The sequence below is a fragment of the Phyllostomus discolor genome, chromosome 9 (genome assembly GCF_004126475.2).
Source record: "Phyllostomus discolor isolate MPI-MPIP mPhyDis1 chromosome 9, mPhyDis1.pri.v3, whole genome shotgun sequence".
NCBI lineage: Eukaryota > Metazoa > Chordata > Mammalia > Chiroptera > Phyllostomidae > Phyllostomus > Phyllostomus discolor.
In genome coordinates, this window is record NC_040911.2 from 53,999,483 (window position 1) to 54,025,436 (window position 25,954).

General features: G+C 38.9%; 1 protein-coding gene across 7 annotated transcripts in view; it reads right to left on the reverse strand.

The window, feature by feature from the left end:
• ALDH1L1 (aldehyde dehydrogenase 1 family member L1) overlaps window positions 1-25,679 on the reverse strand; it is a 108,082-nt gene extending 82,403 nt beyond the window's left edge. For 4 of the 7 annotated variants that reach the window (XR_004899300.1, XM_036009377.1, XM_036009376.1 and 1 more), the window contains exon 1: window positions 25,572-25,677. The gene's annotated coding sequence lies outside the window, so the exon portion shown is untranslated. Of the gene's footprint in view, window positions 1-25,571 lie in introns of all 7 variants that reach the window. The other 3 variants (XM_036009378.1, XM_036009379.1, XM_028524012.2) reach the window with 2 other exon arrangements.
• Between the last annotated feature and the right edge of the window lie 275 nt (window positions 25,680-25,954).

The window sequence follows — 25,954 nt, forward strand, 5'->3', positions numbered from 1 at the left end:
AGTTCTGAGGGCTTGTCTACCTCAGCTTCACAGGAAAGCATGCTCCATGGACAGACCCTAAGGACTGCAGATAGGGGTGGGAGGTGGGAGGGGTGCCACTGGGCTGGCCAAGAAGAAGGAAGATAATATGGAATGATGCATAGCTAGGTCATGTGAATGTCTCCAACATTTGTTTATTCATTCACCATGCTCACATCCATAAAACCCGATTTACCTGACACATTTCTTTAAATTGTCTATTTACAAAAACATACATATTTGGGGAAAATTTTTATATTTTTAATTTTTTAATATTTTATTTATTTTTTAGACAGAGAGGGAGGGAGAGAGAAAGAGAAATATCAATGTGTGGTTGTCTCTCTCATACTTCCCACCAGGGACCTGGCCTGCAACTCAAGCATGTGCCCTGACTGGGAATCAAACCGGTGACCCTTTGAGCAGGCAAGCACTCAATCCACTGAGCCACACCAGCCAGGGTGGGAAAAATTTTATTAAAGTTACATACTTTATATACGAAGTACACAAAACATAGGTATGTAGCTCAATGAATCTTCACAAACTGAACACACGTTTATAATCAGCAATCAGAAAAAGAATTACTTCATAAGCATCCCCTTGAACCTCTTCCAGTCACTATTCCCCATAGCATCAAATACTTTTACTTGTTTTTAAAATATATATATTTCATTTACATAAATGGAATCACACATTGTAATGTTTTGTGGATTTTCCCCCTCAATATTATTTATGTTGTTGTACTGTGGTATTTCTCATTGCTGCATAGTATTTCATTGTGTGAATGTAAATACATACATTTATTTATCCACTCTACTGTTGATTAGCATTTGGATAGTTTTCCAGTTTGAGGCTATTACCAAAAGAAATGCTATAAAGATTCTGCCACATGGTTCTTACTGTATATAGGAATACATTTCTATGGCATATATACCTAGGAGTGAAATTCCTGGGTAACAGGTATAAAAATGTTCAGCCTTAGCATATTCTGCCAGTTTTCCAAAGTGGTTGTACCAATTTCCACTACCATGTGTTCTGCATTGTGGCCTTGTGCTTTTTCATTTCAGCTATTTTGCTAATATGAAATACAAATGTATCACTGGGGTTTTAATGACTAATGAAGTTGAGCAGCTCTTCTATGTATATTGGCCATTTGTATATCTGTTTGTGGGAATGGACTCTTTGACTCTTTTGTCTATTATAATTTCCACTGGGTGGTCTTTTCCTTATGATTTGCAAGTAGTCTTTTGTTTTTTAAAATAACCTAGATTATGAGTCCTCAGTCAGGTATATATGTATGAAAAATATCTTCATTCTGTGGTTTTCTTTCGTTTTTCAAATATGTTTGTGGATTTTAGAGAAAAAGGAAAGGGGAGGGAGAGAGAGATTACAGACACGTCAATTGGTTGCCTCCCATATACACTCTGACCAGGGATTGAACCCCCAACTTTTTGGTGTACAGGACAATGCTCAAACCAACTCAGTCATACAGGCCTAGTCTGTGGTTTTCTTTTCAAGTCTCTTATGGTGCCTTTTAATGAACCAAGAAGTCCCTAAACTTAATGCATAATAGTATACTTTATCTAAATTTTCTTTTATGGTTACTGGTTTTTGTATTCTATTTAAGAAATCTTTGGCCACTCCAAGTTCATGAAAATTGTCTCTTTGTCTCCTAAAATATTTTTCTTTGGTAAGACAAAGAACTAAAGGTTATAACAGAGCAAAGGCAGTTATTTAGACAAATAGTGTTAGAACAACTGAACACTTACATGCAAAAAAATGAATCTAGACCTTATACCCTTCACAAAAAATAATTCAAAATTCATCATAGACTTATATTTAAAACACAGAACTAGAAAACTAAGTCACACAGAAGAAAACCTAGATGACCTTGGGTATACAGTGAGTATTTTAAATAAAACACCAAGGGCCCTGGCTGGTGTGGCTCAGTGGATTGAGTGCCAGTCTGTGAACCAAAGGGTCACCAGTTTGATTCCGAGTCAGGATGTATGCCTGGGTTGCGTGCTAGGTCCTCAGTAGTGGGTGAGTGAGAGGCAACCATACATTGATGTTTCTCTCCCTCTCTTTCTCTCTCCCTTACTCTTTCTCTAAAAATAAATAAATAATTTTTTAAAAAAATACAACACCAAAAGCATGATTCATAAAAGAGAAAATTGATAAGCTGAACATCACTGACATCAAAAACTTCTGTTTTGCAAAAGCATTGTCAATAGAATAAGAAGAAAAGCCACAGACCAGAAGAAAATATTTGCAAAAGACTTATCTGGTGAAGAACTGGTATTTAAAAATAAACAAAGTAGCCCCGGCTGGTGTAGCTCAGTGGATTGAGCGCAGGCTGCGAACCAAAGTGTCGCAGGTTCGATTCCCAGTCAGGGTACATGCCTGGGTTGCAGGCCATGACCCCCAGCAACTGCACATTGATGTTTCTCTGTTTCTCTGTTTCTCTCTCTCTCTCTCTGTCTCTGTCTCTCTTTCTCTCTCTCCCCCGCTTCCCTTTCTAAAAATAAATAAATAAATAAAATCTTTAAAAAAATAAAAAAATAAAAATAAACACAGAACTCTTAAAACTTAACAATAAAAAATAACCTGACTAAAAAATGGGCCAAAGATTTTAACAGACATATCATCAAAAAGATATACATATGGCAAATAAGCATATAGAAATATGCTTCACATCATATGTCATCAAAGAATTGCAAATTAAAACAACAATGAGATACCACTACATACCAACTAGAATGGCCAAACTCTGGAACACTGACATCAAATGCTGACGAGGGAGTGAAGCAACAAGAATACTCAATCATTGTTAGCGGAATGCAAAATGATACAGTCACTTTGGAAGACAGTTTGGCAGTTTCTTACACAACTAAACATATCCTTAATGTATAATCTAGTAATTATGCTTCTTTCTATTTACCTAAAGAAATTGAAAACTTACATGCACACAGATGTTTATCATTGCTTTATTTGTAATTACCATAACTTGGGAGCAACCAAGATGTTCTTTGGTAGGTGAATACATTGATCAACTGTGGTACATTCAGATAACAGAATATTATTCAGCACTAAAAAGAATTTAGCTATCAAGACATGAGAAGACAGGAAGAAACTTGAGTGAATATTACTAAGTGAAAAGACTACTTACAGTAGGATTCCAACTATATGATATTCTGGAAAAGGCAAAACTATGGAAATAGTAAAAAGACCAGTGATTACCAGGGATTGGAACAGGGGAAATGTATGAATAGGTGGAGCACAAAATTTTTAGGGCAGTGAAAATACTTTGTATGATACTATGAACATGGATATATGTTCAGAATACACTTGTGCAAATCCAGAGAAGATACAACATCTAGAGTGAACCCTCATGTCAACTAGAGACTCTGGATGACACCACAGTGTAGTCCCATTTGTTTATTTTGCCTTTGTTTCCCTTGTTGTTGGAATAGAAGTCACAAAAACTTCACTAAGACTGATGTCAAGGAGCTTATTACCTATGTTTTATTTTAGGTATTTCATGGTTTAGGCCTTACATTCAAATCTTTAATCCATTTAGAGTTAATTTTTGTGTATGGTGTAAGATAATGGTCTAGTTTCATACTTTTGCATTTGACTACCCAATTTTCCCAACATCATTTACTGAAGATACTTCCTTTTCTCCATTGTATGTTCTTGGATCCTTTGTTATAAATTAATTGTTCATATGTGTGTGCGTTTAGTTCCAGGTTCTCAATTCTGTTCCATTTAACCATGTATCTCTTTTTCTGCCAACACCATGCTGTTTTCATTACTGTAGCTTTGTAATATTGGTTGAAATCAGGGAGTGTGATACCTTTGGCTTTGTTCTTTTAGCCAAAGATTGATTTGGCTATTGGAGGTCTTTTTACAATGTTTGTAGTTCCATACAAACATTGGGATTTTAAAATTCTATTTTTGTGAAAAATGCTATCGAGATATTGATACGGATTGCATTGTATCTGCAAGTTGCTTTAGATAATGTGAACATTTAACAATGTTAATTCTGGTAAGTCATGAGCATGGAATATCTTTCCATTTTTTTGTGTCTTCAATTTTTTTTCAACAGTGTCTGATAGCTTTTAGTATATAGATCTTTCACCTCCTTGGTTAAATTTATTTCTATTTTATTCTTTTTGTTGCAATTGTATGGGTTGGCCAAAAAGTTCCTTTGGCTTTTTTCTATTAGATGGCTCTAGCAGTGCTTATTTGTCTTTACCTTCATTGTAAACAATTTTTTTTAGATTGTATTGTGACAGCTTTCATATCAGCATGCATTAAAAAAGAAAACTTACCAAACTGGCGAATTTTTGTGTAGCCATTTTAATATTGAAGATTGAAGAAAATAAGCAACATTTTAGCATATTATGCTTTATTATTTCAAGAAAAGTAAAAGCACAACTGAAACACCCCTCCCCCCAAAAAAGAAAAAGATTTATGCAGTGTATGGAGAAGGTGCTGTGACTGATCATATGTGTCAAAAGTGGTTTGTGAAGTTTTGTGCTGAAGATTTCTCAGTGGACAATGCTCCACAGTTAGGCAGATGAGTTGAAGTTAATAGCAATCAGATCGAGTCATTAATTGAGAACAAGCAACATTGTACCACACGGGAGAGAGATAACATACTGAAAACATCCAAATCAATAAAGTTATTGGTGAAAATGAAAAATGTGTCTTTTACAGAAAAACTAAATGGACTTTTTGGCCAACCCAATAAATAGGATTGTTTTTTAATTTCTTTTATGAGTTTTTCCTTGTGAATATATAGAAATGCAACCGATTTTTGTATGTTGATTTTGTACTCTGAAAGTTTACTTATTTTATTATTTCTAACACATTTTGCGTGGAGTATTTAGAGTTTTTATATATAAAACCATGTCATTCATAAACAGTAAGAGCTTTACTTCCTCCTTTCCAATTTGGATGCTTTTTATTTCTTTGTATTGCCAGATTGCTCTAGTTAGGACTTCCAATACTATGTTGACTAATAATGACAAGAGTGAACACCCATGTCTTTTTCCTCAATGTAGAGGAAAATCTTTCAGTTTTTCATTGTTGAGCATGATACTAGTTATGGGTTTGTCATGTATGGACTTTATTTGTTGAGGTACTTTCCTTCTATGTCCATTTAACTGAGAGTTTTTTGTTTTATCATAAATGGGTGTTGAAGTTTGTCAAAATGCTTTTTCTTTTTGATACCCATTGAAATGATCATATGGTTTTTATTCTTTATTTTGTGAATGTACTGTATCACATTGATTCACAAATGCTGATCATCCTTGCATCTCTGGAATAAATCCCACTTGATCATGGTGTATGATCCTTGTTACATTGTATTAGATTTGCTTAATATTTTGTTGAGGTTTTTTTGCATCTATGTGCATCAGGGACATTGGTCTATAATTTCTTTTTTTTTTTTTTTCATTTTCTTTGGTTTTGGTATCAGGGTAATGTTGGCCTCATAAAATGAGTTTGGAAATCTTCCCTCCTCATCAGCTGTTTTGGAAGAGTTTGAGAAGGATAATTCTTAAATCTCGTTTGAGTATTTGGTAGAATTCACCACAAAGCTGTCTGATTCTGCACTTTTGTTTTGTGGAGTCTTTAAATTATTGTTTCAATCTCCTTACTAGAAATGGTCTATTTAGGTTTCTATTTCTTCATGATTCAGACTAGGAAGGTTGTATGAGTCTAAGAATTATCCATTTCCTCTACATTTTCTAATTTTTTGGAGTTTAGCTGTTTATGGTAATCTCTTATGATGCTTTGTATTTATGTGGTGGCTGTTGTAACTTTCTCTTTAGTTTCTCTTGATTTGGTTATCTTGAGCCTTCTCTTTTTTCTTAATGAATTTATTTAAAACTTTATCAATTTTTATCTTTCAAAAAGCTCTTAGTTCATCAATCTCTTCTATTGTCTTTCAAATTTCTACTTCATGTATTTCTGTGCTGATTTTTATTATTTTCTTTCTCATATTGACTTTGTGCTTCATTTGTTCTTCTGTGTATAAAGTTAGATTGTTTGATATTTTTATTCTTTCTTGAGGTAGGCCTGTATTGTTATTTATGTCCCTCTTAGTACCCCTTTTGCTTCATCTATTGATTTTGTTATATTTTCATTTTCACTTTTCTCCACATATTTTACATTTTTTTTGATTTCCTCATTGACTCAATAGTTGTTCAGTAGTATGTTGTTTAATCTCCACATATTTCCAGTTTTCTTCTTGTAGTTGATTTTGTTTCAACCCACAGTAGTCAAGAAGATGCTTGATATGATTTCAATCTTCTTAAATTTTTTGAGACTTGTTTTGTGCCCAAACGTAGAGTCTATCCTTGAGAATGTTCCATTTGTACTTGAGAAGAATGTGCATTCTGTTGCTTTGGGGTGGTATGTTCTATATATAAGTCCGTTTAGTTTAATATGTCACTTAATGCTGCTGTTTCCTTGTTTTCTGTCTAGATGATTTTTCCATTGTTTTAAGTGGGGTAGTAAAGTCATCCATTTTTATTGTGTTCTGTGGTCAGTTCTTTCTCCTTTTAGATCTGTTAATAATTACTTTAAATATGTTGGTGCTCCAATGTTGGGTGAATATATATTAATAAATGTTATGTTATCTTGATGGATTGTTCCCTTAATCATTACATAATGTCCATCTTTGTCTCTTGTTACCTATTTTGGCTTGGTCTGTTTTGTCTGATATAAGTATGGCTATAATGGCTTTCTTTTGGCTTTGGTCTACTTAGTATCCTCCACCCCTTTACTTTGAGCCTATGTTTGTCTTTAGAGCACAGATGAGTTTATTGCAGGCAACAATAGTTGGGTCTTGTTTTTTATTCTATCCAGCCACTGTGTGTTTTTTGATTGGTGAGTTCATTCTATTTAACATCTGGGGTAATCGATATATGAGGGCTTACTATTGCCATCTTATCTTGTTTTGTATTTTCTATATCTCATTTCTCTACTTATGTTTTTGTCTGACAGCTGAGCTTAGGGATTTTCTATGAAGTTTTTCTCAGTTTTCTCTCATGTTTCATGTGTCTGCTCTAGATTGTTTTGAAATATATTTTATTGATTTTGCAATTATACTTGTCCCTTTTTTCTCCCCTTTATTCTCATCTGCCCTGAACCCCTCTCCCATGAGCAATCTGTTCCTCCTTAGTTTATTGACTGTTCAGATTTTTGATCATCTTAGCTAAGTCCCTTTAAAATTTCATATATTAAGGGTTCAGTGATGATGAACTCCTTTAACTTGACCTTTTCTGGGAAGCACTTTATCTGCCCTTCCATTCTAAATGACAGCTTTGCTGGATAGCGTAATCTTAGAAATAGGTCCTCGTCTTTCATGATTTTGAATGCTTCTTTCCAGCCCCTTCTTTTTCCAATCCTTCAAAGTTTTCTTTTGAGAAATCAGCTGATAGTCTATGGGAACTCCTTTGTAGATAACTGTCTCCTTTTCTCTTGCTGCTTTTAAGATTCTCTCCTTATCTTTAACCCTGGGTAATGTAATCACTATGTGCCTCGGTGTGTGTTTGCTTGAATCCAACTTCTTTGGGACTCTCTGAGCTTCTTGGACTTCCTGGAAGCCTATTTCCTTTGTCAGATTGGGGACGTTCTTCATTATTTTGTCAAATAAGTTTTCAATTTCTTGCTCTTCCACTTCTCCTTCTGGCACCCTTATGATTCAGACGTTGGAATGTTTAAAGTTGTCCCAGAGGTTCCTAAACCTGTCCTCATTTTTCTGAATCTTGTCTCTTCATTCTCTTTCTAGTTGAATGTTCTTTTCTTCCTCTGTTCCAATCGTTGATTTGAATCTCAGTATGCTTCCCTTCGCTGTTGTTTCCCTGTATGTTTTTATTTCACTTTTTCCTCCATTTTGTGACTATACTCAACCATTTCTGTGAGCATCCACATTACCAGTGTTTTGTACTTTGCATCTGATAGGTTAGCTATCTCTTCATTGCTTAGATCCATGTTTGAGTTTGATCTATTTCATTTGGGCCATGTTTTTTTTTTGTCTCTGCATGCCTTTTATGTTGTAAAGTGTGGGGCCTCAGGTGTTGTCAGGATGGGGCAACTCACATTGCTGCCTTGTGGCACCATATATGGGGAGGTGATCGAAGAGGGAAACATGCCACTGCCTTGGCTCTTGGCTGGCTTTCAGTCACTCTCCTCACCACCCACAAGCAAATTGGCCCCCCTGGTGCTGACTCCCAGGGCGGTGGGTACATTTTAGGTCCCTGTGGGTCTCTCCAATGAACTCTACTTTGAGGCTGAAGTTTCTCCCGCCGCTGCAACCCCCACAGGTTTTTTATGGCCAGAGGTTTGAGGCTTTATTCACCATGATGGAACCCTGGGTTTCATGGTCTGTCTTGCTCCCAGTTGTTCCTCCTGGTTTGTGAGGCCATCCAGTCCTGCCAGCCATTGCCTTGCCCACCGGGTTCTCCAGCCACTGATTGCTATGCATCTTCTCTTCCTAGCTGCCTGTCTCTGCCCTTCCTACCCATCTGAATGAATGCTACTTCAACTCCATGGGTGTCAGGCTTTTTTGATTTATGGCAGTTCTGGTTATTTTTTTGTTTTTAAGTTTGGTGTTGCTCTTCTTTTGGTTGTGCTAGGAAGCAAAGTGCATCTACCTACACCTCCATCTTGGCCAGAAGTCCTCTGCTTTAGATTTTTGTTTTATGATTACCATGTGGTTTATATAAAATGTCTCATAATTAAAATAGTCTTTTTATTCTGCTGATAAGCATCTTATCTTCATTTTCTAGGTTCCAACCTTTTCTTCCTCCCATTTTATACTTTTGTTCTCACGCTTTATGTTGTAGGTTTGTTACCAAGTTTCAGTAGCTATAGTTATTTATGTTTTTTTCCTTTAACATTAATGCTAACCTTTAGTGATTAATGCTCTATTCCGAAATAACTTTTTTTCTGATTCTATGACTTTACTCAAAGTTTTGCATATTTTTTCTGTCATTTCATTTCTTGTAAGGCAAATCTAGTGGTAGTGAACTCTTTGAACTTTTGTTTGTCAGAAAAAGCCTTCATTTCTCCTTCATACATGAATAACTTTTCTGGGTAGAGTATTCTTGGCTGCTAGTTTTATCTCTCAATGTTTTGAATATGCCATTCCACTCTTTTGTGGCTTGTAAGTTTCTGCTGAGAAATGTGATAGCCTAATAAGGGTATCTTTGTAGGTTACTGACTTCCTTCCCCCAGCTCCCTCTAAAATCCATTCTTTATCATTGACTTTTGACAGTTTTATATAACATCTTGGAGAAAGTCTGTTTGCATTGAGATAACTAGGTGTTCCATTAGCTGTGTAGATTTATACGACAGTTCTATCACCAGTTCAGGAGAATTCCCAGCTGTTATTTCTTTAAATAAGCTCTTGACTCCCTTCTCTCTCTTTTCTCCTTCTGGGATACTCATTACCTTCATGTTGCTTTTTTCTAATGGAGTTGGATAGAATTCCATCAGAAATGGATAGTTTTTCTAGAATTTCTTCAATTTTCTTTTAGTCTTTATCCTCTTTTACCTGAATCATTTCTACAATTCTATCTTTGAGTTCACTAACTCTCTTTTCCATAATCTTGTTCTATTTCCAATGCTTTCTAATACATTCTTCATCTCATTTATTTAGTACTTCAGCTCCAGCATTTGTTCAGTTCTTTTTTAGAGTTTCAACCTCTTCGGTGTGGTACTCCTTTTGTTCATTAATTCTATTCTTGAGCTCATTTAACTGTCCTTCTGAATTTTCTTGTACTTCACTGAGTTTCTTTAAGATAGTTATAGTGAATTCTCAATCAGATCACAATCTGGAATGGCTTTAAGTTTAGTTTCTGTAAAACTGTTATTTTCCTTTTGTGATACTGTGTTACTAAAATTTTTCACTGTGTTTGATGAATTTTTCCTCTATTGATGCATCTGAGTTGTCTCTAGTTAAGTCCTTTCCACCCTCCACTGCCTTTGCCAGTAGTATCCCCAGTGCTTTTGTTGTCACTGCCTGTGCCTCTAAGGTTGCTGGTGCCTTGCTGCTATCAGTGTCAATAGGTTGTGAGTACTGCTGCTATTTCTGCAAACTCAGGTCTTGGATGCCACTCCAGTTCCTGGAGCTTCTGGAGGTCATGGGAGCCATCACTGCTGTTGTGGGTACCAGGGTCTTGAAAGCGTATCTTGCTGCTGGAAGGACCAAGATGATAGTCACAACCACTACAGGGTAGAGGGTACCTGGCCTGTGGGTACTGCTGAAATCCTGGAGCCTGTGGTCTTGGACATTGCCATTATTACTGTAGCTTCATGTAACAGGCACCACTACTGCTGCCATGGGTACTGGGGTCTTGGGCACAGTCCTTTCTTCTGGGAGTCCTTTCTTCTGCACAATGGAAGGGGGATGGGATATAGGTGTCATGGACATTCCTTAGAATCTTAGATCTTCTGGTCATTGGCTCTGCTGCCTCCAAGAGGTCTAATCCACTCACCTTCAGATGTACAGATATAGAAATCTCTCTGATGTCCTGATATGCTATGTGGAGGACCTTATGTTGGGCTATAGATGTCCTACTATTTGTAACATAAAAGAAAAACAAAGTAACAACTCATGCTGCCACAAAGCTGATGTCACATTATCTTAATTTTTAAAAGGAAAATACTTAAAAACTTCATTGTTTTGCTTTTCATATTTAAATCCTTCTAAAATTTATTTTTGTGTACAGTATGAGGTAGAAGTCCAGAAATATTTTTCCATATGGAAATCAAATTAACCCAGCACCTGATAATGAAAAGTCCTTCCTTCCTCCATTGAAAAGAGAATGTATCAGTAAATCTATATCTAGACTTGTATTCTGTCCTATTGGTCAATTTGTTTACCTTTGTGTCTACTATAGCTGTTTTGTTTTAATTTATTATAGCGGTAAAAGTTATATGACATAAAACTTGCTATTTTAACCAGTTATAAGTGTACCGTTCAGTGGCATTATTTACATTTGCAGTGTTGTACAAGCATTATAACCATTTATTTCCAAAACTATTTCATCATCCCAAACAAAAACTAGAGATTATATCAGACTTCTCTTCAGAAACCAAGCAAGTGAAAAGAGTGGATTGAAATATTTAAAGTACTAAAAGAAAAATCCCATCAACCTAAAACTAGATATAATCTGTATCCAGTAAAATTATCCTTCAAAAGTGAAGAATAAATGAAGATTTTCTCAGACAAACAAAAATTAAGGGAATATGTCACCATTAAACCTAACTTACACAGTATTTTAAAAGAAGTTGTTCAAGACTTCCAGTCAAGATGAAGGGATAGGTAGACACACTGTGCCTCCTCACACAACCAAAAGAAGGACAACAACAAATTTAAAAAGAAAAAACAACCAAAACTGACAGAAAATCAAATTGTATGGAAGTCAGACAACCAAGGACTTAAAAAAGAAACATTCGGAGGAGGAAGATGGCAAAGGAGTAGGAGGGAGCAGATTCAGCTTCGCCCTGCACACGGAAGAAAATCCTGGCTGATTTACAGAGTAGAGGAGCAAGCAACCAACATACCTCAGCATATGTGAAAATAGGGGACCAAGGATTGTGGTGGAACTGAAAAACAAGTCTATGAGAGGAGTGCTGCAAGCAACATGGTAGGGTCCCAGGGACCAGCGTGGAGTCCGAGGGACTGCAGCCCTAGGCCCAGCACCTGCTGCCAGGTTTGCCACAGAGTCTTTGGGAGAGAGCTGGAACAACTGCTCCCTCCCCAGCCAAACAAGGTCTGAGCGGCACCGGGAGGAACCCAGTTGCTAGCAAACACACAAGGGCTGTGAGCACCCTTGGAGTATGTGGACACCGGCAGGGTTGGGTGGCACAACGGGCCCTGACCCCCAGGGTCACGGGCTGAAGAGTTGGGCTGCGGGAGAAGCCAGGCTGCAGTATGGAGCAGCAGGCTTGAATAGGAGGAATTTCTCAAGAGGAAGGAGTGAAAAGACAGACACTGTTTGGGGAGTTCTCCTACAGTAACCGCTCTGACCTCCCTGACACCCAGCCGGGCAGCGATCCCAAGTTTGCACAGAGGGTTGTGCTTGTGTGGAGGGCCTTGCACACCCACATAGCACTGGGAAGGGTGAGGCAGTCTGGCCGAGGGCACGCACTAAAGAGGAAGCGCATCGCCACACCCCAGTCCACAGCAGTAACCCTGCAGAAAGACCTGATTCCCACACCCAGGGAACAGGGCCGAGGAGCCACGATAGCTCCCCAGACAGTGCATGCTGCTGACCCAGTGCAGATCTGGAAGGAAGAAAAGCCATACCAAACACCCCTCAGCCTGCCACAGCCAGCAAGACCATACAAACTGGTTTGGTCACTTTGAAACCAAAAGACTTTTTAATTTTATTCTATTTTTTTAACAATTCTTAATTTTTTAATTTTTATTCTCTTTTAATTTCTTTTTCCCCTCTTTCCTCCTTTCTTGTTTTATTCCTTCCTCCTTTCTTTCCTCCAATTTTATCTCTTCTTCCTCGCTTCATCTAACTTTTTAATTTTTTTTTAAATACCTACAAGTAAGACGAAAACCTGGATCTGTGAAAAGACCAGAGTTGAACCCAAAGAAGGGGCATCATAACAGCTGTGACAGTGAGACAAATTTGACTCTGCTATTACAGAGAACCTGCAAGTTATTGCATATTAGTATTATTATTATTTTTGTAATATTCTTACATTTTTAATAGTATTGTAGTATTTCTCTTTTTTCTGTATAATCTGCTTTGCTAGGCTGGTTATATTGTATCAACTGACAGATTTCTTCCGATATCTCTTTCATAGTGTATTGCTAATTTACTATCCTTCACCTCACCTGTGTCCCATTAGCACACTACTGAAGTTCTATACTCCCTATTCTTGTTACCTACATCTCATAGATTCTGTCATATGATTGTTGCTCTAATATTACTGTAAATAATTGCTGTTCCATGCAATTATAAATACTTCATAATACCCCTCCCAGATCTTAGCCTACTTCACAGTTTCCTGAACTCTATTACTGTAGTGGTTAACTCTATTCTCTCACACACTACACCTATTTACTGTCTTTTACTCTCACCTCACAATCTGACCTCCCACAACCTCACTGCTTCCTAGATCTAACTCACAATCCTTCCTTCCACAACAAGAGTCTTATTACCTTTCCATCATTTCTTAAAATTAGCTAGCTGAGTGGAAGATCATGGTTAACACTGTACTTGGCCAAAGAATATTCTATCTCTTCTCTACTGGCTGCTACTGTAAATATCATAGAATACTGTCTTGCTGTCTTAAACCATTTTGCCTTCCCCCTCCAACTGATCACAAAAAAGAGTAGGTGGAAGCAGTGAACACCAGGATACCCACTGGAAGAGGAAACCCACCAAAAAAGGAACCACTAACAGACAACAGAAAAAGGTGAAGGAGGGAGTGGAAACCACACAAACCTCAATCCAGGACCTATCTGGAAATGCAGCAAAACAGTAGAGACAGTACCCAGTACAAACAACTGAACAAGAGCAAGGGACAATCCTCAAAACCTTATACACACGAAAGAACCAGCTTCAACACAACCTGCCCTCACCAGCACAACAAAATATAAGAGGTGGTGGACAGAGTGACCCTCATTTAACCAGCTGGTGGGAAGAACCCACGAAAGAAAGACCCAACAACAATCAAAACCCAAAGACAAACACAGAGCCAACTTAAATGATCGTCCAGGACCTGTGAGCTCGGGAGATCAAGGAAACTGCACCACTGAAACTCACTGGTATTTTACCACAGAAGTTCACACCATAATCACAGGGAACCAGAACAGATCAATTTAAGAAACTGAAGCTAACAAGAAGAAACCCATGAACAACGGGAAGAAAAAGAAACAATCCACAAATGAAAGGAAAGGAGGAAGCCTCAGAAAGAATGCTAAATGAAATAGAGGCAACTCAACTATCAGATATTGCGTTCAAAACAATGATCGTCAGGAAGCTCAGTGAGCTCACAATGAGCTACCAGAAACTACAGGGAAGCTACAATGAGCTCACTGCAAACTCTATCAACATGAAAAAGGAAATAGAAACTATCAACAAGGGCCAAGAAGAAGTGAAAAATACAATTTCTGAACTGAAGAACATGGTAAAAGGAATGAAAAGCAGGATTCATGAAGCAGAAGATCGGATCAGCAAGCTTGAGCACAAGTAGAAGAATACACCCAGAAGGAGCAAGAAAAGGAAAAGAGGCTCAAAAAGAATGAAGAGGGATTAAGAAAAATACAAGACAATATGAAACGTAATAATATCCATATAATAGGGATACCAGAAGGAGAAGAAAAAGAGCAAGAGATAGACAAGCTATTTGAAAAAGTAACGATGGAAAACTTCCCTAATTTAATGAGAGAAAAATCACACAAATCCATGGAAAACTTCCCTAATTTAATGAGAGAAAAATCACACAAATCCAGGAAAAACAGAGAGTTCCAATCAAAAGGAACCCAAAGAGGGTCACTTCAAGACATATCATAATTAAAATGGCAAAACACTAAGACAAAGAGAGAATCTTAAAAGCAGCAAGGGAGAAACAGGAAGTAACATACAAGGGAGCCCCAATAAGGTTACCAGCTGACTTCTCAATGGAAACACTCCAAGCCAGAAGAGAATGGCAAGAAATATTTCAAGTAATGAGAACCAGAGGTCTGCAACCAAGGCTACTTTACCCAGCAAGGCTCTCAATCAAGATAGAACGCCAAACAAGAAGCTTCCCAGATAAAAGAAGTCCAAAAAAATACACCTCCACCAAACCAGCTCTGCAAGAGATGCTAAAGGGCCTGCTTTAAGGAAAAGACAGAGAGAGAGAGAGAGGAACACAGATATGAAAATGGCAATCAATAAGTACCTATCAATAATGACCTTAAATGTAAATGCATTAAATGCTCTAATCAAAAGCCATAGAATAGATGAATGGATAAGAAAGCATGACCCACACATATGTTGCCTAAAAGAGACCAACCTCAGGACAAAAGATCTACACAGACTAAAAGTGAAGGGCTGGAAACAAATTGTCCAAGCAAATGGACAGGAAAAAAAAGCGGGGGTAGCAATACTCATATCAGACAAAACAGACTTCCAAAAAGGGCCATAAAGACTGACCCAGAAAGTCACTTCATAATACTCAAGGGAAGAATCCCCCAGGAAGACTTAAACATTGTAAATATATATGCACCCAACATAGGAGCACCCAAATAAATAAAGAAAATCTTAGAGGACTTCAGGAAACATATTGACAGCAACACAATTATAGTAGCAGATTTCAACACCCCACTGTGGAAAATAAACAGATCTTCCAAACAAAATATCAACAAAGATATTGTGGCATTGAACACTGTCCTAAAGGAAAAGGACTTAACTGATCTATATAGGGCCCTTCATCCCAAAGAAGCAAAATACACATTCTTTTGTAACGCACATGGAACATTTTCAAAGATAGACCACATGATAGGACACAAAATAAGCCTCAACAAATTCAAGAAAATTGACATCATACCAAGCATTTTCTCTGACCACAGAGGACTGAAACTAGAAACCAACCCCAAGGGAAGAAACCCAAAGCACTCAAAATCATGGAGATTGAATAGCATGCTATTAAATAATGAATGCGTCAACAATGAAATAAAGGAAGATGTCAAAAAGTTTCTGGAAATAAATGAAAATGAACTCACAACAACCCAAAACTTATGGGACACAGCCAAGGCAGTCACAAGAGGGAAGTTCTTAGTGATATATGCCTACCTAAAAAAGATAGAAACATTTCAAACAACCTAACCCTATTCTACAAGAACTCGAGGAACAACAACAAAGACAGCTCAGAGCAAGCAGAAGGAAGGAAATAACCAAGATCAGAGCAGAATTAAATGACATAGAGACTAAAAGCACAATTCTAAGGATCAATGAATCCAGGAGCTGGTTCTTTGAAAAGATAAGAAAAATCAACAAGCCTTTAAGCAGGCTCATCAAGAAAAAAAGAGAAAGGATCCGAAGAAACACAATCAGAAATGAAAGACGAGAGATTACAACTGACACCACAGAAATACAAAGGATTGTAAGAAATTACTATGAAGAACTGTATGCCAAGAAATTTGAAAACCTAGGTGATATGAACAAATCTCTAGAAAAATATAATCTTCCAAAACACAATAAAAAAGAAGAAGAAAGCCTGAACAAACCAATAACAACAAAAGATATTGAAGCAGTAATGCAAAAACTCCTGACACACAAAAGTCCAGGTCCAGATGGTTTCACAAGAGAATTCTACAAAGCATTTAAGGAAGAGCTAACCTCTATCGTTAACAAACTATTCCAAAAAAAATGGGAATGATGGAAGAGTCCCAAACTCTTTTTATGAAGCCAACATCATCCTAATTCCAAAACCAGATAAAGACACAACAAATAAAGAAAACTCTAGGCCAATATCACCGATCAACAGAGACGCTAAAATCCGCAACAAAATATTGGCAAACCGCATCGAACAATACATTAAAAAGATCATACACCATGACCAAGTGAGATTCATCCCAGGGATGCAAGGATGGCTGAACATTCGCTAATCAGTAAATGTAATACATCACATAAACAAAAGCAAAGACAAAAATCACATGATCATATCAATAGATGTGGAAAAAGCATTTGATAAGGTACAGCACCCATTTATGATAAAAACACTCAGCAAAGTGAGAATAGAGGGAGCATTCTTCAATATAATAAATGCCATATATGAGAGACTTCAGCCAACATCATACTCAATGGACAAAAAGTAAAATCTTTTCCACTAAGATCAGGAACAAGACAAGGTTGTCCACTTTCACCATTTTTATTCAATATAGTATTGGAAGTTTTAGCCACAGCAATCAGACAAGAAAAGGAAATAAAAGGCATACAAATTGGAAAGGAGGAAACAAAACTGTCACTGTTTGCAGATGACATGATAGTGTAAATAGGAAATCCTATAGACTCTGCCAAAAAACTGCTTGAACTAATAAGCGAATTTGGCAAAACAGCAGGATACAAAGTTAATATCCAGAAATCAAAGGCAATTTTGTATACAAACAATGAAACAACAGAAGCAGAAATCAAGAAAAAAAACCCATTTGATGCAGCAAAAAGAAAAATAAAATACCTAGGAATAAATCTAACCAAGGAAGCAAAAGACCTGTATACAGAAAACTACAGAACATTGAAGAAAGAAATCAAGGAAGATACAAACAAATGGAAACATATACTGTGTTCATGGATTAGAAGAATTAACATCATCAAAATGTCCATACTACCCAGAGCAATTTACAGAATCAATGCAATCCCTATTAAAGTGCCAATGGCATATTTCACAGACATAGAACAACACTTCAAAAATTTATATGGAACCATAAACGACCCTGAATAGCTGCTGCAATTCTGAGAAAGAAAAGCAAAGTAAGAGGGATCACAATACCTGACAACAAACTCTATTACAAGACCACTGTAATCAAAACAGCTTGGTACTGGCATAAAAACAGGCACGTGGACCAATGGAACAGAACAGAGATCCCAGAAATAAGCCCAAGTCTCTATGGTCAATTAAAATTTGACAAAGGGGGCAGCAATATAAAATGGAATAAAAATAGCCTCTTCAACAAATAGTGTTGGGAGAACTGGACAGCTATGTGCAAAAAAATGAAACTCGACCACCAACTTACACTATATATAAAAATAAATTCAAGGTGGATAAAAGACTTAAATATAAGCCATGTCACCATTAAAGTCCTAGAGGAGAACATACGCAGAAAAATCTCAGATATTTCACACAGCAACATTGTTACTCATATGTCCCCTAGAGCAAGGGACACAAAGGAAAAAATAAACAAATGGGATCTCATCAAAATAAAAAGCTTCTGCATGGCTAAAGAAAACAGCATTAAAATAAAAAGAGAACCAACTATGTGGGAAAACATATTTGCCAATGATATCTCAGACAACGGTTTAATCTCCAAAATATATAAAGAGCTTACACAACTCCACTCTAGAAAGACAAGCAACCTGATTAAAAAGTGGGCAAAGGACTTGAACAGACACTTCTCCAAGGACAATGGAGAGGACCCAGAGACACATGAAAATATGCTCAATATCACTAGCTATCAGAGAGATGCAAATTAAAACCACAATGAGTTACCACTTTACACCAGTCAGAATGGCCATCATAAAGAAAGTAACAAACAACAAGTGTTGGAGAGGTTGTGGAGAAAAGGGGAGCCTAGTGCACTGTTGGTGGGACTGCAGACAGGTACAACCACTATGGAAAACAGTATGGAATTTTCTCAGAAAACTAAAAATGGATCTGCCTTTTGACCCAGCAATTCCACTGCTAGGATTATATTCTAAGAACCCTGAAATACCAATCCTAAAGAACCTATGCACCCCAATGTTCATACCAGCACAATTTACAATAGCCAAGTGTTGGAAGCAACCTAGATGCCCATCAGTAAATGAATGGCTCAAAAAACTATGGTACATTTACACAATGGAATTCTATGCAGCAGAAAGAAAGATGGAGCTCCTACCCTTTGCAACAGCATGGATGCAACTGGAAAGCATTATGCTAAGCAAAATAAACCAGGCAGTAAAAGACAAATACCATATGATCTCACCTTTAACAGGAACCTAAAGAACAAAACAAACAAGCAAAATATAACCAAAGACACTGACATAGAGAACAGACTGACAGTGTTCAGAGGGGAGAGGAGAGGAAATTTCAGGGTAATTTCAAGGGAAAAGGGGAAGAGTTTACCAGAAAAAGTATAAAGGATACATGGATAAAAACTAGGGGCAGGTGGAAATGGAAGGGAGGAGGGGAGGGGTGAGTGGGTGGGTTGGAATGGGAGTAAAAGATAGAAAATTGTATTGCAACAACAATTAAAATAAAAAAGAAACATTCATCCAAACTAGTAGGAGGGGCAGAAATGGGCAGTGGGGTGGGAAGGAGTCTCAAAAAGGTGTTTGCAGCAGCTGGAGGACAGGGGCAGGCAAGGCAGTGGCTGGCAAACCAAGCAAGTTGCCTGAAGTGGGTGGTCCCACATTTGCATGCAGATAAACAGGAGGAACAACTGGGGAGCAAGACACTGTGCAATCCAGGGTTCCAGTGTGGAGAAATAAAGCTTCAAAACCTCTGACTGAAAAAACCTGTAGGGGTGGAGATGGCCGGAAAAACTTCCAGCCTCACTGGAAAGTTTGTTAGACAGACTCATAGGGGCCTAGGACATACACAAGCCCACCCACTCAAGAATCAGGACTAGAAGGACCCAATTTGCTTGTGGGTAGCAGAGGAAGTGACTGAAAGCTGGAAGAGAGCCATGCAAGCAGAGCATTGTTTCCTCTTGGACCCTTCGCCCAGGTACAGCACCACAACGCAGCTACATGGGTTGACCCGCCCTGGTGAATACCTATGCCTCTGCCCCTTATTATATAACAGGCATGCCAAGACAAAAAAAAAATGCCCAAATGAAAGAAGAGATCAAAGCTCCAGAACAAATACAACTAAGTGACAAAGAGATAACCAACCTATCAGATGCACAGTTCAAAGCACTGTTAATCAGGATGCTCACAGAATTAGTTGAGTATGGTTGCAAAATAGAGGGGAAAGTCAAGACTATGCAAAGTGAAATGAAGAAAAACATACAGGGAAACAACAGTGAAGGGAAGGAAAGCGGGACTTAAATCAACGGTTTGGACTAGATTATTTCTGGTTGAAATAATCATTCAACCAGAACAGAATGAAGAAATAATAATTCAAAAAAATAAGGAGAGGCTTAGGAACCTCTGGGACAACTTTAAACATTCCAACATACAAATCATAGAGGTGACAGAAGGAGAATAGTAAGAGCAAGAAATTGAAAACTTATTTGAAAAAATAATGAAGAAGAACTCCTCCAATTTAGCAAAGGAAATAGAGTTCCAGGAAGTCCAAGAAGCCCAAAGAGTCCCAAAGAAGTTGGACCCAAAGAGGAACACACCAAAGCACATCATAATTAAGTTACCTAAGATTAAAGACAAAGAGAGAATCTTAAAAGCAGCAAGAGAAAAGGAGACAGTTACCTACAAAGGAGTGCCCATATGACTATCAGTTGATTTCTCGGAAGAAATCTTGCAGGCAAGAACAGGCTGGAAACAAGTATTCAAAGTCATGAAAGGCAAAGACCTACATCCAAGATTACTCTATCCAGCAAAGCTATCATTTAGAATGGAAGGGCAGATAAAGTGCTTCCCAGATAAGGTCAAGTTAAAGGTGTTCATCATGACCAAGCCCTTACTGTATGAAATGTTAAAGGCACTTATCCAAAAAAAAAGAAGATGATCAAAACTGTGAATCGTAAAATGACAACAAACTCACAACTATCGACAAGTGAACCTAAAAACAACAACAACAACAACAAAAAACCACCAAAGAAACAACTAGAACACAAACAGAATCACAGAAATGGAGATCACATGGAGGATTATCAGGGGGGAGGGGGAAGAATGGAGGGAAAAGGCACAAGAAAGAAGCATAAATGGGAGGTACAAAATAGACAGGGGGATGTTGAAAATAATACAGGAAATAGAGAAGCCAAAAAACCTATATGTATGACCCATGGACATGAACTAAGGTTGGGGGAATGTGAGTGGAAGGGATAGTGCAGGGCAGAAGGGAATAAAAGGAGTGAAAATGGGACAACTGTAATAGCATAATCAATAAAATACATTTTTAAAAAGTCTCTGGTTCAATTCCCAGTTAGGGCACATGCCTGAGTTATAGGCCAGGTCCTTGGTAGGGGTATGTGAGAGGCAATCACACACTGATGTTTCTTTCCCTGTCTTTCTCCCTCCCTTCCCCTCTCTCTAAAAATAAATAAATACTGTTATTTCGCAGATATTAACAAATTAGATTCTAAAGTTTACATGGAATAGCAAAAGATTTAGAATACCCAACATAATATTGAAGGAGAGGGGCACAATCAAAGAACTAATATTACATGACTTCAAGACCTACTACAAAACTACAGTAATCAAGACAGCATGGGGCCCTGGCTGGCATAGCTCAGTGGACTGAGTGCAGGCTGCAAACCAAAGCATCGCACGTTCAATTCCCAGCCAGGGCACATGCCTGGGTTGCAGGCCACGGCCCCCAGCAAACATGCATTGATGTTTCTCTCTCTCTCTCCCTTCCTCCCCTCTCTAAAAATAAATAAATAAAATCTTAAAAAAAAAAAAAAAGACAGCATGGACTGAAATTGAGAAAAGGCTGACAGTGAGTGACCAGAGGGGAGGGAACTATAGGGGAAAAGGGTTAAGGGTTTACAGGAACAATTATAAAGGACACATGGACAATAACAAGGTGGGGGAGGAAACAGGGGGGGAGGTAGGGCAGGCTGGGGTACTGAAGAGGGGTGGGAGGAAAGGCAGAAAACTGTACTTGAACAATAAACAAATGTTAAAAAAAAAACAAAGAACAACAACAACAAGACAGCATGGTATTAGCAAAAGAATAGACAAGTAAATCAATAGACAGAATACAGCACCCAGAAATGAAGTGACACAAAGGTAGTTAACTGATCTTTGACAAAGGAGCAAAGGTGCAATGGAGAAAGGATAGACTTTTCAACAAATGATTCTTGAACAACTGGATATCCACACGCAAAAAAAAAAAGACTCAGAATTAAAGACAGACATAAATATAAAATGTAGAACTGTAAACGTCCTGGAAGATACAACAGGAGAATATCTAGGTAACCTTGGGTTTGGCTTTTTAGGTTCAACACCAAAAGCATAATGCATGAAAGAAAAAAATTAATAAAATGGACTTCAATAAAAATTAAAACTTCTGCTCTTCAGAACACACTGTCATAAGAATAAAAGGAAGCCATTGAGAGAAAAAAACTATTGCAAAACACATATCCGATAAAATGACTGGTATTCAAATTACACAAAGAAACCATAAAACTCAACATAGAAAAAAACCTCACAGACTACCCAATTAAAAAATGGTGGAGAAATTTATAGCTGCTTTGTTCATACTTGGTAAAACTTCGAAGCAACCAAGATAAGATACCTTCAGTAGGAGAATGGATAATAAACTGGGGTACATCCAGACAATGAAATGTTATTCAGCGCTAAAAGAAATGATCTATCAAGCCACAGAGAGACATAAAGAGACCTAAAATGTATATTCCTTAGTGAAAGAAGCCACTATTAAAAGGTTATATACTGTATGATTCCAACTATATGACAGTCTCAAAATGGCAAAACTAAGGGGACAGTTAAAAGATCTGTGGTTGCCAGGGGTTTGGAGGGAAAGGGAGAAATTAACAGGTGCAGCACAGAAGTTTTTAAAAATCTGTTCTAAAAAACCTGTTAATTTAATTAATTAGACAAAATAAATCTAGCTCTATGGTTCACATCTTACTCCAAAATAGTTTAATTTGGTTTAAAAATATTTAAAAATATTAAATATAGAAAGAAAATGTTAAAGTATTAGAAAATACTGATACATTTTGGGTTTTACAAACCCGACACTATAGAAGATATATAAAAGAAAGGATGTGATAAACTTTCATACATGAAAATTTCACGTTTCTGAAACAATTTCCAAAAAAATGCTAATAGACCATTAAAAACACGTTCAAATCACAGGTAATTTTAACAAATGTAAAATAAAACAAGGGACTCCTTTTCTCCTACAAATCTGGAAGATATTTAAACAATATAAATATCTGATGTTGGTTAGGCTACAGAAAACTTGGTGCACTGATAAACTGGTGCAAACTCTCTGCAGGAAAATTTGGCAATAAATATCAAAATTCTAAAAACAGTTCTTTGGATTCAGTCAGACTCAGCGATTTCACTTCTAAATTATGCTTAGACTAGCAAATAAGACTTGACTATTTTAAAATAATGATACATTCACACTGCGTAAGCCATGCAGCAGTTAGAAATAACAACATGATCTGTTTCCTTTCCAGGAATTTATGAGCCAAAACACCCCAACAAGTAACACACCACTATAGTTTTTTCAGGTGTGTGTGCAAGCACCTATGTACCTATAATTGCAGTTTAAAATCTGAAGGATTCATACAGGATGTTAAAAGTCACAGGATATAGTTGGGCAGGGGGAGTCTGGGATTTTTATTTTATTTTTTTGATGACTGCAATGATCTTTTTCTTACCAGAATGCTCTGTTTTATGTGGAGTTTTTTTTCCTACACTGGATATGCATTCCTTGTGGAAAAATAAAGGGGTACAAAAAAGATTCCTTTGCAACCCAGTATGACTGCTGGGACAGTGGAGGAGTTGTGGGAGGGGCCTCTGCCAACCATTGGCCCTTGGTGGAAGAAAGATCCAAAGGAGCCAGGAAGAAGATACTACAAGAGCCCTCATGGGCCACCTGGCCCCCTCCCAGCCACCCAGCCTCCCAGCCCGTGCTTCCTTCGTGAGTTGGCACCACTCAGTGTCCTTGTCCCAGACCATGCATCGGGATAATGTGGGTTGCTCTGGCAGCCATGGTACTGTAAAGGCTTCCCAAGTCTTCTGCCCCCAAGCCAGCGGAGCTGTGCTGTGCAGGAGCAGCAGCTCTGAGTCACCTGTTATGATGTAGTCCTGTGGCCTACCAAGAAATGCTGCTCAAGAAGGGGGCAGAGGCTCAGGTGAGCTGTCAGGTGTTCAGCTTTCTTTCAGCCACAAGGTGTCCCATTCCTCTTATTCCCTTCCAAAGTTAATTCCTCTTCCACAGCCTGTTCAGCTTGGCACATGGCTAGCAGCACACTTTTCCCTCCCACAGCCTGGGTCCCCTGGGGGAGTATCTTTCCTAAGGTTCTGGGCACCGGAGACTGTCGACAAGTGCAGGATACCTAGACCACCTGAGGCTGTAGAGCTGGTTTCTACCATGGTGAATCGCTTCCATCTCAGACCCTCAATTTACTTGTCTCTACAAGAAACGTCACAGGATGGTCTCCCAACGTTGTTGTGAAGGTTAGTAACCAGTCAAGTTTCATAGCGGGCCTCCTAGGGCCAGGTATGGTGCATAATCTCATGTAATTCTCAAGCAACCTTAGGAGGTAAGCACAATTTTTTATCATCCTCCCCAATTTCAGTCAAAAAAAGTAAGATTCAGAGTTTAATAAACTTGCCTAAGGTCACAGAGCAGGGAGAAGTGGAAAGGACGTCAGAACCCACAACTTTTTTTTTAAGATTTTATTTATTTATTTTTAGAGAGGGAAGGGAGGGAGAAAGAGAGAGAGAGAGAGAAACATCAATGTGCAGTTGCTGGGGGCTGTGGCCTGCAACCCAGGCATGTGCCCTGACTGGGAATCAAACCTGCAACACTTTGGTTCGAAGCCTGCACTCAATCCACTGAGCTACGCCAGCCAGGGCTTTGAACCAATACCTCTTAACTACAAGTCTGGGAATACTTGTTAAGTTCTGTTTCTGTCCGCACCTAAGGGAGATTTCTGTCTCTCCTAAGCAGGTGGCAAATGAGGGGCCCCAACAGGTAGGAGGAGGAGGATGCTGGGCTCTGAGTAGAGCAACCTCAAGAATCACCTTGTGGGATCCTGCGGGGTTTTGGGTTCCTACCATATGCTGTAGACACACGTAAAGCCAAACAAAATCCTTGCCTTCTGAACTTATATAAAACTGAGAAAGGCGGTAACTGTGTGTTTTGGTGCTTATTGGGGTTTCTGCCTGCCCAGTGCCCATCCCGCCTTTCTAGGCAATTCCCCTTGTTCTAGAGCTGCCTTCCACCTAGGCACAGACCCTCCCCTGGCTCCCAACCTGACCAAACCTGTCTCAGGGAGGGTTACCTGTTCGCTTCTGGACACCTACCCCCCCCCCCAAAAGGGTGGGGAGGGAATACAGAGGAGAATAAATCTGCCCGTTGTTTCCTGACTTCCAGCCTTTGTCTAGGTGGCTCCTTCCGCCTGGAATGCCCCTCCTGCCACACCCACACCTGGACTTCTCTATGCTCTTCCCAGCCTTACAGCTTTTGAGGATTGTCTCTACCTCTTGCACAGGACCAATTAGGGGGTAGCTTTCCCAGTCCCTAGAGGGGGCAAGGAACTTATGAAAGAAGGCAGACAGCCCAGGTGGATAGGTTGTCCCTCTGTCACAAACTGTCACCTTCGGCTTGTCCCTTTTGCTCTCCAAACCTCAGTTTTCTCTTCTGTACCAGTGGTCTATAACGCCCACCCGAAGGGGCAGTGTGTGTTCCATTAAGCGTCCTGCCCTGAGTTCCTACCCAGTCCCCTGCCGCGACTGATTAACTGAAGACCGTAGGCCACACTGGAGACTCGGCTGCCCCAAAGAGAATCCCGGATGCGGACCCCAGGCCCCGCATTCTCGCAGTGATGGTCATGAGCCCCGAACGAGCCCCTGAGCCTAGAGCCCCTGGAGCGACCGGAGCAGTGAGCTAGGGCAGCCTGCTCTGCCGGGTGAGAGTAGGGTGGATTGGGGTGCGCGGGGACTCACCTTGTTCTGAAGGAAGGGCAGCTTTCACTTGCTTGAAGAGAACTCGGAGAGCTGTGCTCTGGCAGCTGGGGCTGGCGCAAACTGGTCTTGGGAGGAGGAGGGGTGGGACCAGCCCAGGCCAATCTGAGAGCCAAGGCTAAAGGAGGCAAGAGGGGCGGGGATTCCAGGTGGGCGGAACGTCAATCTGGGCTGCGGTGGGAAGGACTCTCAGTAAGAGTTGGGGCTGGGTGCATCACTCAGCCTCTCTGCGCTTGCTTGCTTTCTTGCTTGCTTTGGCACAGAAGACTTGCTACCAACCCCTCCAGAATTCACAGGGCTTTGAAAAGGCCCAAACGCCCCAAGGTTCTGAGTGCTTGCAAGGCTGAAGTGGTAAGACGAAACTC